General features: G+C 38.4%; 1 protein-coding gene across 1 annotated transcript in view; it reads right to left on the bottom strand.

The window, feature by feature from the left end:
- The window catches only part of ak5 (adenylate kinase 5), a 517659-nt gene that overhangs the window by 284179 nt on the left and 217273 nt on the right, over window positions 1-16207 (bottom strand). The window lies entirely within an intron of this gene.

Below are 16207 nucleotides of genomic sequence, written 5' to 3'. Positions count from 1 at the left end.
TTTGTCCACATCTGTATGTATGCCAGATGTTACCTGCTGCATTATCTTCTCTTACTGTTTTAAAGGTTGGTAGCATGGAGGAACTGTGCTTTGTGCCAATGCCTCACAGCTACATACCTGGGCTCAAATCTCTGGATGCTAAGGTTTCTTCCAACATCCTGCAGTAATGCATCATAGCCTAACTGGCAAACCTAAATTGTCCCGACATGAGTGAGTCATCTTCTTCATAGAGTGTTGTCCTATCAAGGATTGGTTCCTGGCTTGTATCCGATATCACTGGGATAGACTTTAACCTTCAGTGACCCATATTAGAATACATGGTTTACAAAAATAGATGGATGTTTTATATTTGTAAATCTGTCCAGGTGTACTGCATTGCACTGGAATACATTTAATCAAACTGATACATCATCCCCAGGCTAGTATGTCTTCATTCAGTGCTCTGACATACACTAAGATGTATGGACAGCAAAATAAACATTAAAATTATGAAAACCATCACCTATCTTGACTGTCTCGAAGTGCCATGATAAGAGATACAATTTACAATACAATACAATTTATTTTTGTATAGCCTATAATCACACAACAAGTGCCTCTTGACAGCCCACCAGCCTTGACTTTCTAAGAAGACAAGGAAAAACTCCCAAAAACCCTTATAGGGAAAAATGGAAGAAACTTTGGGAAAGGCAGTTCAAAGAGAGACCCATCTCAGGGTTGGTTGGGCGTGCAGTGGGTTTCCAAAAGAAGGGAGTCAATACAATACAATACACAGAACAGAACACAAGTAATCCTCAATACAGTATAAAAATAAAAATATTACAAGTACGGAGTAGAATTTAACAGTTGATGATATCACATAATATGATTTGGAGACCTCAGCTATCAAGCTGCCTCCATTGGCCATTCCACAGTTGAGGCAGCCAATCGGATGAAAGGACCCATCTACCTGACGATTCCTGTGATCCTCCATCGGGGTGACTTTACCTTAGGCAGGCAAAACAACTTGGTCAGGTGGGCTGTGGCACCAAGTGCCACATTTGAGTACCGAGAAGAGTTAAACTGAATGTTTCACTTTAGCGCATACTGTACATCAGAAATCATTGCCATTGACCTACGTTATTCCAGATGATCAGGTAATCAGAAATAAAACCTGGCTGGGTAACCAGAAATGTGGCAATAAACCAGAATTTAAAGAGAAACCAAAGCTTTTATTAGTGAAAAGTGCAATAGATACCGAAGTTGTGACAGTGTCAAACCTCTGCAGACATCACCTTGCTACCTCTCATTCTATCGCCTCTAGTACCATTATGGCCCAGTAATTAGTGTTTGTCAGAATGACAATGTAATTGATGATGATGTAAATGGAATGCAATTGCCACATCAATCAGGAGGAGCAGTGGTAGGCTCACAGAGTCTGGAGAGACCAAATAGAGTCATGCTTTCTAAAGTAAGTAAAACACTTGGGTAAATTGCTTGTGCTCAGCAATACTGAAGCCACTGTCCTACAGTTTCAACGAGTTTCCTCCATGGTAAAGCTGAAATAGCACTTGTGAGCTTTCAAGGAGACTTACAGTAAGTAGCAGGATAATGCTGAGAACTGTGACGGCGGTGTTAAATTGTTCAGATAATCATTCTCACCTACACCAAAGGTGTATTCCAATCTCTACCTTAGCATTACTTTGTCCCTGCCCTCTCACAACATTTTAACATACATGGCTCTGGCTCACAGGCCAGGAACGCTTATCTATCATAAGCCGAATAACAATTGTGTGGGTTTATGTGATAAGGAATTACTGTCAAAAGCACCACACGCCTGCTTTCAAAGAGACAAGGAATAAATTGCAGTCATTCATCTCAAATGTGTAACTGCTTAGTGCTAAGAGTCTGAAGAGTGAAAAGAGTCACCTGCTTTTTCCAGTAGGCCAGTTGTAATTGATGCATTAAATATCTCCATGCATCCTTTTGTCTGTGCCTCCCTTCACTAAACACCTTCTGTAGCCTTGTACAGAAGCTGAAAGCAGGGCCGCCTTCTTTAAGTACAGGCCTGTATTGATATGCCAAGTGATTAAATGACATAAGCAATCACTGGAATCTCTGCCTTCGTGACACAGTTTCTTTAGTTGTTTTGGATGCTAATTGTGTAACTCAATATAATAGACTTATTTGCATTTCATGAGCTGACGTGATGAGCAAAAATTCATAATACATTCATCTTTTGTGGAATTCATATGTTAATGCAGAGAGAAATGCACTGCAGAGATTAACTTGGGGAGATAATCACACATAAAGTGACCACTTTCACCATTTTATGTTTACTTCTTGTTGCTTAAGGATGCTTGAATACTGTTAATAAAAATCCATTTCAACTATATATAGGTTGATTGATTGTACTAGGAAGGGCAGACACATTAATAACAGAGTTAGCTGGTGACTCTAAAACAGGTGACTAGAATCTGCTCTGCTGGTGCTGACGTCCCGTAGAGTTGCCTTGCACTCTGATACTGCAGAATTACTCTCAAACCTTCATGATCTTAGGGCTGAACTTGTCATAAGGTTCCATATTGAATGTCAAATGGTTAAACAATAACACATGGGATGACATGCCTTTGCATTTTTTTAAATCATGCTCTGGTTATAAAGATATAATGCAGGCCAAATAAATCTTAGGATGCCTATAGCTTCATCATTTAACTTCCATTTTCTGATTTGAATTTATTCCATCATTTCAGAAAAATATAGTTTCATGATGTTCCACATGAACAAATACTATGATATTCTCAAGAGAAATGTGTTCACAAAATGTCAAAATCATTTACGATGGGGGACCCAAAAATTCATGCAGTTATATAAAAAACAATTTTACAACTTACAGTAATTCCATTTTAGTCAAAATACTCCCCATTGAGATGAAACATATGTGTTCCTGTTCCTCTTCCATTCTTGTTAAAGTTTCCTGTGCTCATCTTTTGTTATCATGTTTTAGGCCATTTATTCCCTGGATTGCTTCCATGGTTGCAAATTGTCTTCCTATAAGTCTCAATTTTAATTTGGGGAACAAAAAGAAGTCATAAGGAATGAGATCTTAAGAATTCAAGGGGGTGCAAAGCTAAAACCACATTGTTTTAGGTCAAAAACACTTCAACTGATAATGAGGTTTATGGAGGTTTGAGGGACGGCCGGCATCTTTACCTAGCCAGCATGCCCTCAAGATGGAAGGATGGAGGGGGGGAACGGCATAAATGGGGCATTGTCTCTCCTGGACTGCTAGATGGCAGCTCCACAGTTTCCTACAGGGCATCATGGGGACTGGAATTCTTGGACTCAGCCCTGTTGGGTTCTGTGGGTACTGCCAGAGGGTGCTGAGGAGCCCTACTTTGTGGGGCTTCAGCTATACCCAAAAGTGCTCCCGGGCCAAGCCTTTGGAACACTGAAAGTACTTCTGAGGAGAATACAAAAGGAGCTGCCTGCCACTATTCAGAATTGGGAAGAAGGACCATGAAATTTGCCAGGAGGAATGGAGGCAGAGGGGAAGAAAGAAAAAGAAGGCGGCAAAGTATTGCTGGGGGCTGTGTTTTTGTATTGTGCTTTATTGCTGAGGGAAACGCTTCAAGGAAGAGTTTCCCAAATAAAAGCCTGGTTTGTCCTGGACTTGTGGCTGTGTCTGCCTGTGTCAGGTGATTGAGGAGCTGGAGCACCCCCTACAGTCCACAGGTGTCATGGTGCAGCAGTGTGTCCTGGTGCACTGTCATGGTGCATAACGCAGTTTTATGTGTGCCACAGCTCGGGATGTTTTTTTTTTCCCCCTGATGTTTTCAGGTCATGCTCAGAGAATCTTTGTTCCTGGCATGCTTTAAAAGAACAAAAATAACTTTTATGCATAAAAAACAGAAGTGAATCATCTGAATGACTACACACCGTTGGCACTGACTCCAATTGAGATTCAATATTTCATTAGGCTGATTCTGGGACACATTAAACAGAAAATTCCAGATAGCCATGATCACTTCCAGTTTGCATATTGTACAGATACTGCCATATTCCTTGAAATTAATACCATTGTGATGCAACTGTATAATAAATGCTGTTATGTCAGAGTCTTGTTTGTAGACTACAACTCAACACTTAACACTGATGTACCAGCAAACTGACCACCAAACCCCTAGAATTTCGATTCAGTGTCACTTTCTGAAATTGGATTTTGGACTTCCTGACCAACAGACTTAAGCAAGTGTGGACTGGCAGCATCACAACATCTGCCCCGACCATCAACACAGGCACTCCACAGGGTAGTGTACTGAGTCCACTTTTTCATTACTTGTTCTTTACTGACTGTGTGACTAGACACAGCACCATTAAATGTACTGATGACACAACCATTGTAACCTTGAGCACCAACTATAATGAGACAGCTTACAGAGAAAAAGTTTACCTGATGATCAAGTAGTGCCAGGACAACAATCTCACCTTTAATGTTAGTAAATCCAAGAAGCTGCTCATAGACTTCAAGAAGCAGACGTCAGACTACACTCATATCTGCATAGGAAGGGAAGCTGTTGAGAGGGTGAACATTTTTAAATTTCATGGAGTGATCTTCTGAACAAACGGACGTGGTCACAACACATCACAGCTTTTGTCAAGAAGGCTCACAAATGCCACTGCCTTCTCAGATGTCTGAGGAAAGCCTGTTTTTCTTGATTTCTTCTCACACATTTGCACAAAAGAGTCAATTTTCACTGGCTGCATCACATTATAGTAGAGCATCTGCTTGGCTCAAGAAAGTGTAATACTACAGAGAGTGGTGGAGGGGCACAATTATTAATGATACAAAGCCTCCTTCTTTTCAGAACATACACAACACTCACTGCCCTAGAAAGGCAAACAGGACAAAACCGTTCACTCTCAGCATTCAATCATATTAACTAATGCTGCAATGGAACAAATATGGTCTACATACATATAAAGCTGTGTTACCCGGCTTCACCCGGGAACTTTTATAAGACAATGGGCCTCAGTTATAATGCTGTCAGTTAATTGGGTTTATCAGATGTACTATGTAACTAAGAACTTTTCTACAAACAGTATTTGTAGGTTTGTAGGGCTAATGTCATCAGCAAACAGTGTGGTGTAGTGGTTAACACTTTAGACTTCAAATGCTGAGGTCATAGGTTCAAATCCTGTTACTGATACTATGTGACCATGGGCAAGTCACTTCACCTGCCTGTGCTCCAATTGGAAAAACAAAAGAAATGTAACCAACTGAAGCTCAAATGTTGATTAGGATAGAGGCATCAGTCCAATAATAAGAAATAATGTTATTAGGTCACTGGAGTATATTGTATTTAGCAGCTGACTTGAAAGGGAAACCACATTCAAATGACAAATTTGCTACGCACAATTTCACTCAAGCAAAATATTCCTGCTTGATTTATACATTTTCTAGTTACTTGTCTTTTGTTATCAGTGATTGCAAAACAATTTTATACAAAACTGTATTCTTTTGAACTGAAATGGATAATAAGTAGGAATAATGTGAAATTTAAGTATACTGTATATTATTATCATTATTAGAAATTTACAATTTTTATTTGTTTATGTCATTTACTCAAGTAGAGTATTTCTTTTTGTGTTTTTCATAAGTTGTACGTGGTTCCTTTTCAAGTCCACAGATGCATATGTACATACAAAGAAGTCCATGAAGTGGATATACATAAGTGCTGGGACCCTATGTGTCATTAATGTGAAAAGAGAGAGGCGTGGAGCAGTTACTTTGAGTGCCTGTGGCTTCTCCATTAGAAATTCAAGCGCCATGATCTAATTCTGAAGCTGGGGAATTGTGTGATTGAAGAGTGGGGTGGTGGGTTGTTAGTTCCCTTTAAAGCTACCAACTCTGCATTTGTGGGCTAGAGGTAGTCAAAGCGGAATGGATAACCATGAAGAGAGCTGATATGCTAGAAAATACTGCCGGTATGCATCTGAGAGTGCTGGTAATCAAAAACAGAAAAATTACCGGCCTGCTTCAAGCACTGATGCAAAGAATTTCAGAGTCGGGGAGTGGAATATCCTTGTTCAGAGTAAGCAGACACACATGTACAGGAAAAATTTAAACCAAGTAAGAGGTCGGGATGAAGACCCCTTTCCAAAATCTGTAGATGAGAGTGTATATTAAAGTGCAGTAGCTCTTGGGGGACCCTTTAACTTTAAACTTACACTGTCGGTTCAGGGTTCATTTCTAGAAGTTCTAGCTATCAGGGACTTAAAACCCTTTTATGAATGTTCCTCATAGTGTTACATATGTATAAAATCGAAGAGTGAAGAGGGGTGCAATGTTCCTTTGGGCTTTGCATACGTTCATATAATGCTGAAACGTTAATTTGTATATGATGGACAAAAGGTTTGGTGGCATACTGTTATTGTCGTGTATATAATTGAGAAAAATATCAGGAGTTTAAGCCTCTGAAGCTATTACGTCTCTCCTGCCTGGTTTTGGATAGGAGGAGAGCACTTCCACCTCTACTTCTCTCACCCCCTTTTTGCAAAACACCTACTCACAGTCACAGCACTTGGCACTGGCACTTGAGGCCTATATTTGCTTGCTAACCATTGACTCTTGTATTTTCCTTGAGCTTTGCCAAACTTTCTCCTTTAATTTCATACCTGACTGTAAATACCAAATATGATCACATCTCTTTTTCCTGTCCAGGGCCTCATGTATAACGCTGCGTAGAACTTGCACTATAACATGGCGTAAGCACAAAAGCGAAATGTGTTTACGCACAGAAAATCCAGATGCAGGAATCTGCAATAACATCTATTTCAACTTCCACGTTCTTCCGCTACATAAATCCCGATCAGCGTGAAAACTATTTATATATTGAGATGTCCATTCTTAGCAGATATGTAACGCCCTAAATCCTCCCAGAATTACGCCTATTTGAATATGCAAATCAATATAAATCGCCATTACATTAAGCGCAGCCTTCTGTGAAAAGACAATGGGAAAAGCACGGGAAAATATAAAATTTCAGCGAATACCAAGTGGAGGCAAAGGAAAAACATACTATTTGTTCAAATAAACCGTGGTATAATCAACAAAATGAAGTTGATCGAGTGACATAGCGTGTTGGAGAAACTTGAAAGCTCACATTCACAAAATCGCACAGTGCCCCGAAATAAAAGTGAAGTCACATATCAAACGTTGCCGTGAAAAGAAGAGTTGTAGCCCACCGTCTTAGTGTCATATGAAAGTTTATTAGGTCTGTACAGAGAAAAAGGCCTTTTCACGGTGGGGAAAAAGCCTCTAAAATGAAATGTCAACTTCAATCTCGACATTTCCACTTTAATCACGTAGTTTATTTTGTCATTTAGTAGAACATTATAAACTTCATCATAAAATCGTTTAATTAACCAGTTTCTCAAATCACATCGTAATTAAAGTAGCACGTTAAATGCTTTGTTTTTTGTTTGATCTTCTACTTTTCTTATGTGCTCTATGTGTGTGAATCACTACTTGCTTCTTTAAACTGGCTCTCTTCCTCCAACTGGACACAGAGTCCATTACATTTGTGATATTACAGCTCTCTGAATAACTAAAATACTGAGATGTATACGTGATGTCATTTTCATGATGATAGGAGCTAAAGCACATTATTAAACATGTGTTTCATGAGCCTCGTGCTCATGACAAGCATTACCTTTGTCGAAATTTGAGCAAATATTAAAATGGGCAAGTCGTTGCCGGTGGTTCCAACATTTCAGAAACAGCTGACCTCTGGGGGTTCTCATGTTTTTAGCTGTGTTGTTATTTTCTGGTGCATCTGCTACATTTTCCCATTTTATATTCAATATATATCTTTCTCAGTTCCTCTGGTCTGCCCAAGAGTCCTTGCTTTTCTTTCCCCAAGTAACCGATCGCCATACAATCAGCTCTGTAATAGACGATGTAAGCCATCTGTAAGCTTAATATTGCAGGAAGAAGAATATTTGGAAAATATCCGATTCTTCAAAACGTTTAATATCCAATGAACATTGAAATATCTTCGTAGTAACGTTTAATTATTCTATCCTTCAAACTGTACACTAACCAAACAGTGAAGAATATAGATTATTTAAATGAAGTTAAAGTTTTATGCGTATAATTTAACAAACATATTTTGCTGCATTTCACCTTAAAATGATATCGTTATCATATGTAAATATTCGCTTTATAAAGTGGCCCAGGTTGTGAGATATTATAACTGTAGTGCAAGTTTACAGTGGGGTGATTGTACTTATAAGTACAAACCGTTCTACAAGGAGCAATTGATTAAGTGCATTTAAAGTTCTTGGGATTAAACTGTTCGATATATACAGGAGATTGATAATGTTATAATAAAAGGTAAAAAAAATATATACAAATCATAAAAAGTAGGCTGGACATGGACCCAGATGATCCCCACCCACCCCCAATTCCATGGTCCTCTGGTGTCACCCTGATCCAATTTGTTTTAATCTAAATAACTATTACAAATGCATGTGCAACTCTAAAGGTAAAATTCACTCAAAAACAAATTTTTGCTTATAAGATTCTACTTTTTTAATTAAAAGAAAGGTTTAAATGGAAACAGATTACTTAAATGAAGGTAAAATTAAAGCTTAATTAAAACACTCTTAAGCTAATTCTCATGAGATGTTGAGTAAAAAAATTCAAGCTTTTAATTTTCTACACGACATCTTGATAAATGTTCTTGAATAAACAACTTGTATGTGATTTCAAGCTGTAAGCCACAGGACTCACAGGAGCTCACGCATTTCCCTTCAGCACTAACTTGATTCCCATAAGGTGAGAATTTCTGAACATACTGTAAAGCTAAAAATATCACATCAGTCCATCCAGCGCATTCAGTCAGAAATCTGACCTCGGCCTTGGGACTCTCAAACATTTCACAAATCATTTTTATCTCTGATCTCCACAGTACTCACAGTTCACAGTGCTTGTGCTAAATTTCCTTTAAGAATTTCCTTTAATGACTCACTCAATAGATTGCATACACATACAGTACAATGCATACAGTACAATGGAAAAGTATTCCCCCTTTCCTGATTTGCTCTTATATTTCAGAGGGCTAGCTGGTGTTGAAAACTTTTTTCATTAGTTAAAAGTTAACACTTCTTGTTATTCGTTCACTCAAATGCTTCATTCAATACTAGATCTTGTATGAAGGCCACAAAACCTTGCATGTCAAATGCTTGAAATAGCAGTGAAGCTCAGGATGGGGCTGAGTACTCTTTCAAAGCACTGTACATGTCTTGCTATTGACAATAAGGCTGCCCAGGAAATCAAAAAGAAGCTGACTTAGTGATAGCGAATTGAACAGTTGGGGCTTGCTGTGCCGTGAGTTTGGAAATATCACAAAAATGTCTGTGAACGCCATCGAAATGCACCAAAATCAATGGGAAAGGAGGAAATTAACTAGTTTTGAAAGGATTATAATGATGCAATGGTATTTTAAGTATCCCTAAGGGCTACAGAAGAATCTCCCAAATACACTGGACCAATGATTGAGGCCAAAATGTGACATGAACTGTGAGGCAACAGTGCTAATCACTGCACCACTCTGCTTCAAACAACAAAAGACGCAGATGGAACAATAACCACAAGCAAAACAGAACTAACAGCAAACAATATTTCTCTATTATAATAAAAAAATCCTGGGATGAGACTTTTTAGCCTGGGACGAGACATGACCTTTTCACAAAGATACTTTCACGTCCCTTGAGATGAGACTTTGTGCCAAGAGATTTAACCACGCCCTAGGACGTAAAATAAAAGACAAGAGTAGATGACACAGTAGAATGTCGTAAAGAATTCAAAAACGTTGGAGCGTTACAGATGCAGAGCATTTTAGAAATAATGAAAGTACTAAAATTCGAAAGTATCAAAAAATTATAATAAAGATTGCATTACCACAAACAAACGGAAATTATTACTCAATGAAATAACGGAACAGCAAAATGAGTTTGAATATATTGTTTGGATTTAAACTTTAAGTCGGAGACTTGTAGATCGTCTGATTCGTGCTGCCATCAGGGAAAAGTAGTGTTTCTTCCCAATGAAGAGGCGTATCCGCGAGAATTAAAAGATTTGTTGTTTAGTGAAAGTGAAATCACATATTTGAGCAGCAGAGACGCGAAGTGGCTGGCCAGGGATTTGTTCCTGCCTTGCGCCCTGCGTTGTCTGGGATTGGCTCCAGCAGACCCTTGTGACCCTGTGTTAGGATATAGCGGGTTGGATGATGGATGGATGGATAATAATAATAATAATAATAATAAGTGAGTAGAGAATGTGCCCAGTGCTTCTGGATGGCTGGATGGACAGATTAGAAACTGATCACTGAGCTCACGTTGTGAAATGTCCATGTAAACTATAAATATTCTACATTACATTTTAAACATACACTTCAGCTCATGTTTGCATATATTTTGGGAACAGCTATGTTCTGACATGCCGACTTAGACTTGATCCTGTCTTGACCTTACTGCCTTAGTGACTGACTTGGGCTTCCCTATAGTCTGAACACGATGAGCAGCTCAACAAGACCAAATCTGAACTTTACTGCCTATTACTGCATGCATTTCTAAACTATAACCCAGCACCCCACATGTTGTCTATATCCCAGCCACTGATTTTTCTCCTGATTTTTATTTTGACCTACATTGCACTGCCAGCTTGATAAGAAATGTCATAATACAATCAAAGTTACATATTTTTCTCATTTGCTTAACATGTGCAGTTAAAATAGCATAACGACAAGCAAGAAATAGCGAAAGAGAGATGGTCGAAAGCTGACACATTTTGTTTACAGTTCTCGATCTATCTAAAAATAGAAATAAAAGCATTCAGCAGACACTTCATTTAAAGTTAAAGACAATCAGTGCATGAAAGTCACTCCCCTGATACCGTGGTTGAGGGAAGAATAGATGGAGGATCTTAAAGCTCCTGTTTCCAGAAGGCTTATTAGTTCCTTTATTGGCACATTTCAAGTTGGCAGTTGATTTACCCAATGCACTCTATCTCACCGTAGGCACCATTACTGTAGCATTTCTTAGTTCCCTTTCCTGCACACTTCATGGTCATACAAAAAAAAATTAAAGGGTACAAATTTGTGTTTCTAAAACATTTAGCCAGCAATTGATTAGCTGTGCTGGTCTGTGATCGGTTGCAGCATCAGTGTGCATTTTGGTGGCATTTCATGTGGAGAGCATCAGAGGGGTGCTTGCTGGCCCTCAGTGACACATGAACCAGTGTACCACTGTGGACAGCAAACAGAGCAACATGCCTTCTGTGCCAAAGTTATACTTCAAACCCTCCACCTCACCATGTATCCAGGAGGCTTGTGTCGCTGTAGATTACAGGGCTGGAAGAGGCTCATAGTGAGCCGTTTCACGCTTAAATCTGGCTTTTTCATCTCTGATGTCTCTGTAGCTCAGCAAAGAAAAGGTTTTGTCTCTTTTTTCTTTTCACACTTTACTAGTTTTATTGCATGGTGACAATAATGAGAACTTTCAAAGAACTTGACCAAGAACTAACTTTCTTTCTTTTTTCTTTCTTTCTTTCTTATAAAGTACTCTTTTTGTTGTACAACATCTGTGATGACAATGACACCCAGTCAGAAACTCATATTGTCCCATCACTTTATAAATAGATGTGAAAATTTTATACCGTATGTAACTAATTTTTACTCACCACTGAAGGAGAGTTACAGACATCTGAAGTCAGTAGCCTTCAGAACAAACCCAATGCAAGATGGGTGAAAGGAACAATGTCCTAGTGAAAGAATGTCTATAAAATAAAGGAGAAGGTAAATCCCCATTTATCCAACTTCTGTTCCTGTTTATCTGCCTCAATGTTACAGAAGCAATAGCCTATCATGGCAACTCTAGGTATGAGGTAGGAATTGAGACTCTCATTTATAAAAGTTTGCATGGATTCAAGCATTAAAATGTGTATGCCTAAAAAAAGGAAAATGTGCATGCCAAAAATTAATCCAATTGATAAAATCCTGTGTATGCATATTTCTATGCAATTCACCTTTATACAGTAAATCACAATAACCTTGTAAATGTGCATACATGAACGCACCCCAAACTTCACCTGGTTACCCCACTGAAAAAAACCATATATGGACTATGCTAATCAACCTCATACATATGCAATTACTATGCTGCAGACCTTCTCTGGCTTGTAGAGCAGCCCCCACCTGACACACTGAGTCTTATACTGTGCTCCACAAATGAGCACAGAAGATCATGGCAGGCATTGCAGCACCTTTTCTCCCAGTTCCATGGGTTAGAGAAAGGCGAGAGGTGCCAACGTCTGAGTGGGTAGGCACTATCACCTGGCACAGGTATTGACATGTTTGCAGTTATAATAAGTAGTGCAGGCCAGATGAAACACTGAAGTTTCAGCCAGCTACCTTACCAACAAGCCAGACACCATATATAGTGCCATCATATCTGCAAAAGCTAATTTGCCTCCAAACAAATGAATCATAGGTTGACTTAGGACACCAAGCCACAACGTTTTTGTGAGTCTCAGCTTGGCATCACAGATGACTTGTACATTAATGGAATGTAACTACTAATGGTTAATAAAAGCAGCTTTTCACTTGGTGCTATTATTGCAATATAAGTGCAGTAAATTGCTCCGATTATGTTAGGAAATCAAAAGCTGCTACAAATTGCCTTTTTTATATTGGCAAAAACTTTACGTTTTTTCTATGTACACCCACACCATACGGAAACTTAATGTAATGCCTCATCAATTCCACCACAGCAGCATGATGGGGTGAAGCTTGGCTGAGATCTTCCTGATCTGTTAGTCAGGTCTCTGAGAAGTGAAAACAAGTAACCCATATAAACTGAGGAAGAACCAAAAAAGTACTTGAAAGCGAATATGCAGCATTGACCCTCTTATAAGGGAACCAAAATAGTGTCTGGACATTATATTAATCACTTTTAATTTATTATGGCACATTCAGGAACTGCTCCTGCTGTTGAGAAATCCTATGGTTCACTCCACATCTGACTGCACAATATGAACAGGTATAGTGCAATTTTGAACAGTCTGGTTTTCTAGTGGTGGGAGCAATTCATAGTTCCATGACTCCTGAAGCCTATATTGGCAATAAGCCAGTCATCATTATGGGCAAAAAAATTCTGGTAGTTCCTAAAAGCTTATTCCCTTCAAGCAGCATCAAACAAGCCACATTGGGTGAAACCATTAGGTTATGAATGGGTTATTGGTAGGGCCAGCACCATCATTAAGGCAAATTAGGTATTCACCTAGGGTGCAGATCATAAGGGGGGGAACCAACCACAATGGGTTAGCTGCCAAACAGTCGGTTGGCCCACTAATAACCATGGCCTAGAGCGCAAAATAACCTAGCACCAGCACTGGTTATTGGGCATGATATTTATAGCTTTCTATATACAGCAAATAAAACAATTATTAGCAGTAAATGATTGAACTGGTTTCTAATCCTGAGAAGTGACAACAGGTAGCCAATAGAAACTGAGGAAAAAACAAAAAAGTTCTTCAGTGCAAATACGCAGCATTGACTCTCTTAAAAGTCAATTAAAATAGAGCTGCCTTTTGAGGCTTAATATGTTTGTCACGTCAACATCCATTATAATAACTGCTCAAAGATATGAATTATTATACATATGAGTCATCACTTAGCTGGTTTAGCTGCACTTCCCTACTTGATCAAGGGTGTCATCATATCCCAGTTTCTCTAAAATTTTGCATACAGAAAGTTCAGAGTTTCTGTAAATATACATAAGTTCTTACATCAAGTTTTCTTGTATAAATTCTGACTTTCATGTGGAAACTTGTATATACATATACATTTCAGACCTTTTTTTGTGCATATGGAAGTTTTATAAATCTGACCCTAGACTTGAATGGGACCCTAGTCCAGGGGTCCTCAATAGTCCATCCAATATGGTGGTACCAGCGCATGGCCAGAAGTGTGTTAAAGAAGCAATGAAAAGAAAAGGAAACTGAATTGTTTTGTCACTGTTGTGAGTGATGAGTGTTGTTGTCATATATATATATATATATATATTACACACACACATAAACATATATATATACATATCTATACACACACACATATATACACACAATACATATATATATATACATACATACACACACACATATATAAACATATATATACATATACATACATATCTACATATATACACACACAGTACGTGCAAGTCAATGCACAAAAATAAATCAAATTAAATAATGCAAAAAGAAATTCGTTTCTGTTTGGTGTGAGGTTCTGTGTTGTGGAGATTCTCAGGATGGATTGCAGAAAACACAAGAACAAATTGGAAATTCTTATTTAATTCTTCTGCTTTCTGTATCTTCTGCACCGTCTTAAACACAAATCAGAAAACACAAAACAAATTAAATACTCAAAAATAAATCAGAAAATATATATATACACTGCAACAAGTCAGAATATGCAAGAACAAACTGAATACCTACAAATATGCTTTCTTACTGCAGAACCTGGTTAAGTTTGCAGCTGATGCCAAGCTACATAAGTGGAATGGCAGATAATGCAGAGTCAGTTAAATTGTTAGAGAAGGACTTAGACCGCATGCAGGCTTGGACAGATGTGTGGCAGATGAAATTTATTGTAAGTTAATGCCTTCTCAATTATATAATGCATGTTTTCTTCAGAGGTCTTCCTGGTTTTCTATGGAGTGGGAATGATGTCGAAACTTTGAAGCTCATCTCCATTACAGTAAATGGAAAAACAGTTATGACCATTACGCGTAGAATTTCGATATAAAACCTGCCCAACTTTTGTAAGGAAGCTGTAAGGAATGAACCTGCCAAATTTCAGCCTTCCACCCACGGGAAGTTGGAGTGATGAGTGAGTGAGTGAGTGAGTGAGTGAGTGAGTGAGTGAGTGAGTCAGTGAGTGAGTCAGTGAGTGAGTGAGTGAGGGCTTTGCCTTTTATTAGTATAGATAAGGAGCAATTAAAATAGCTGTTTAAGACAAAATTAAGCAATAAGGGCTCAAAATCACTAAAGTGAAGCAGAAGTGTTACTTTAGCAATAAGTGCTTTTTATTAAGCAACTGGGTTGGAGCAAAAACCTGCAGCCACTGCGGTTCTCCAGGACCGTGATTGAGGACCCCTGCCCTAGTCCATCCAATATGGTGGTACTGAAGTGCAATGCACAAAAACAAATTAAATAATGCAAAAAAGAAATTAGAAAACACAAGAACAAATTGGAAACAAAAACACAAATCAGAAAACACAAAAACAAATTAAATACTCAAAAATAAATCAGAAAAGACTGCAACAAGTCAGAATATGCAAGAACAAACTGAATACCTACAAATATGCTTTAGAACCTGGTTAAGTTTGCAGCTGATGCCAAGCTACAGTAAGTGGAATGGCAGATAATGCAGAGTCAGTTAAATTGTTAGAGAAGGACTTAGACCGCATGCAGGCTTGGACAGATGTGTGGCAGATGAAATTTATTGTAAGTAAATGGAGGATTTAGGAGTAATAGTCGACTTATCACTTTTTACATCAAGGCAGGGTACTGAAGCCCTAACGAAGGATAATAGGCTACTAGGTTATCTATCATTTTGTGTGGAGTAAAAGTCAAGGGAGATTCTTCTTAAGTCTTATACCACACTATTGAGGCCTCATCTGGTGTACTGGGTATAGTTTTGGTCCCCATATTACAAAAAAGAACATAGTAGTGCTAAAGAAAGTCCAGAGAAGAGTGACTAAGACTAAAGAACTAAGACTATGAGCTATGAGGAAAGAATGAAGGAGTTGAACCTTTTCAGTTTAAGCAAACAGACATTAAGAGGTGACATGATTGAACTGTTTAAAACTATGAAGGGTATTAGTGCAATGGATTCCAGTTGCTTGCAATAAATTCTGCAAGAAGAACACAGGAAAGCAGAATAAACTTGTCAAGGGCAGATTTTGCAGAAATGTTAGAACGTTTTCACCATAGACACATGCAATAAATTACCAAGTAGTGTGGTGCAAAGCATGGCTTTAGGGACCTTCAAATCTCGACTTGATGCTATGTTTAGACCACCTAGGTGAACATAATAGATGAGTCTGTTGGCATGAATGACATGTTCTTGTCAAAAGTGTTGCAATGTCCTAAAAGGAC

Source organism: Polypterus senegalus, chromosome 14 (genome assembly GCF_016835505.1).
Source record: "Polypterus senegalus isolate Bchr_013 chromosome 14, ASM1683550v1, whole genome shotgun sequence".
NCBI classification, from domain to species: Eukaryota; Metazoa; Chordata; class Cladistia; order Polypteriformes; family Polypteridae; genus Polypterus; species Polypterus senegalus.
This window is presented reverse-complemented; position numbering and strand designations above follow the sequence as displayed.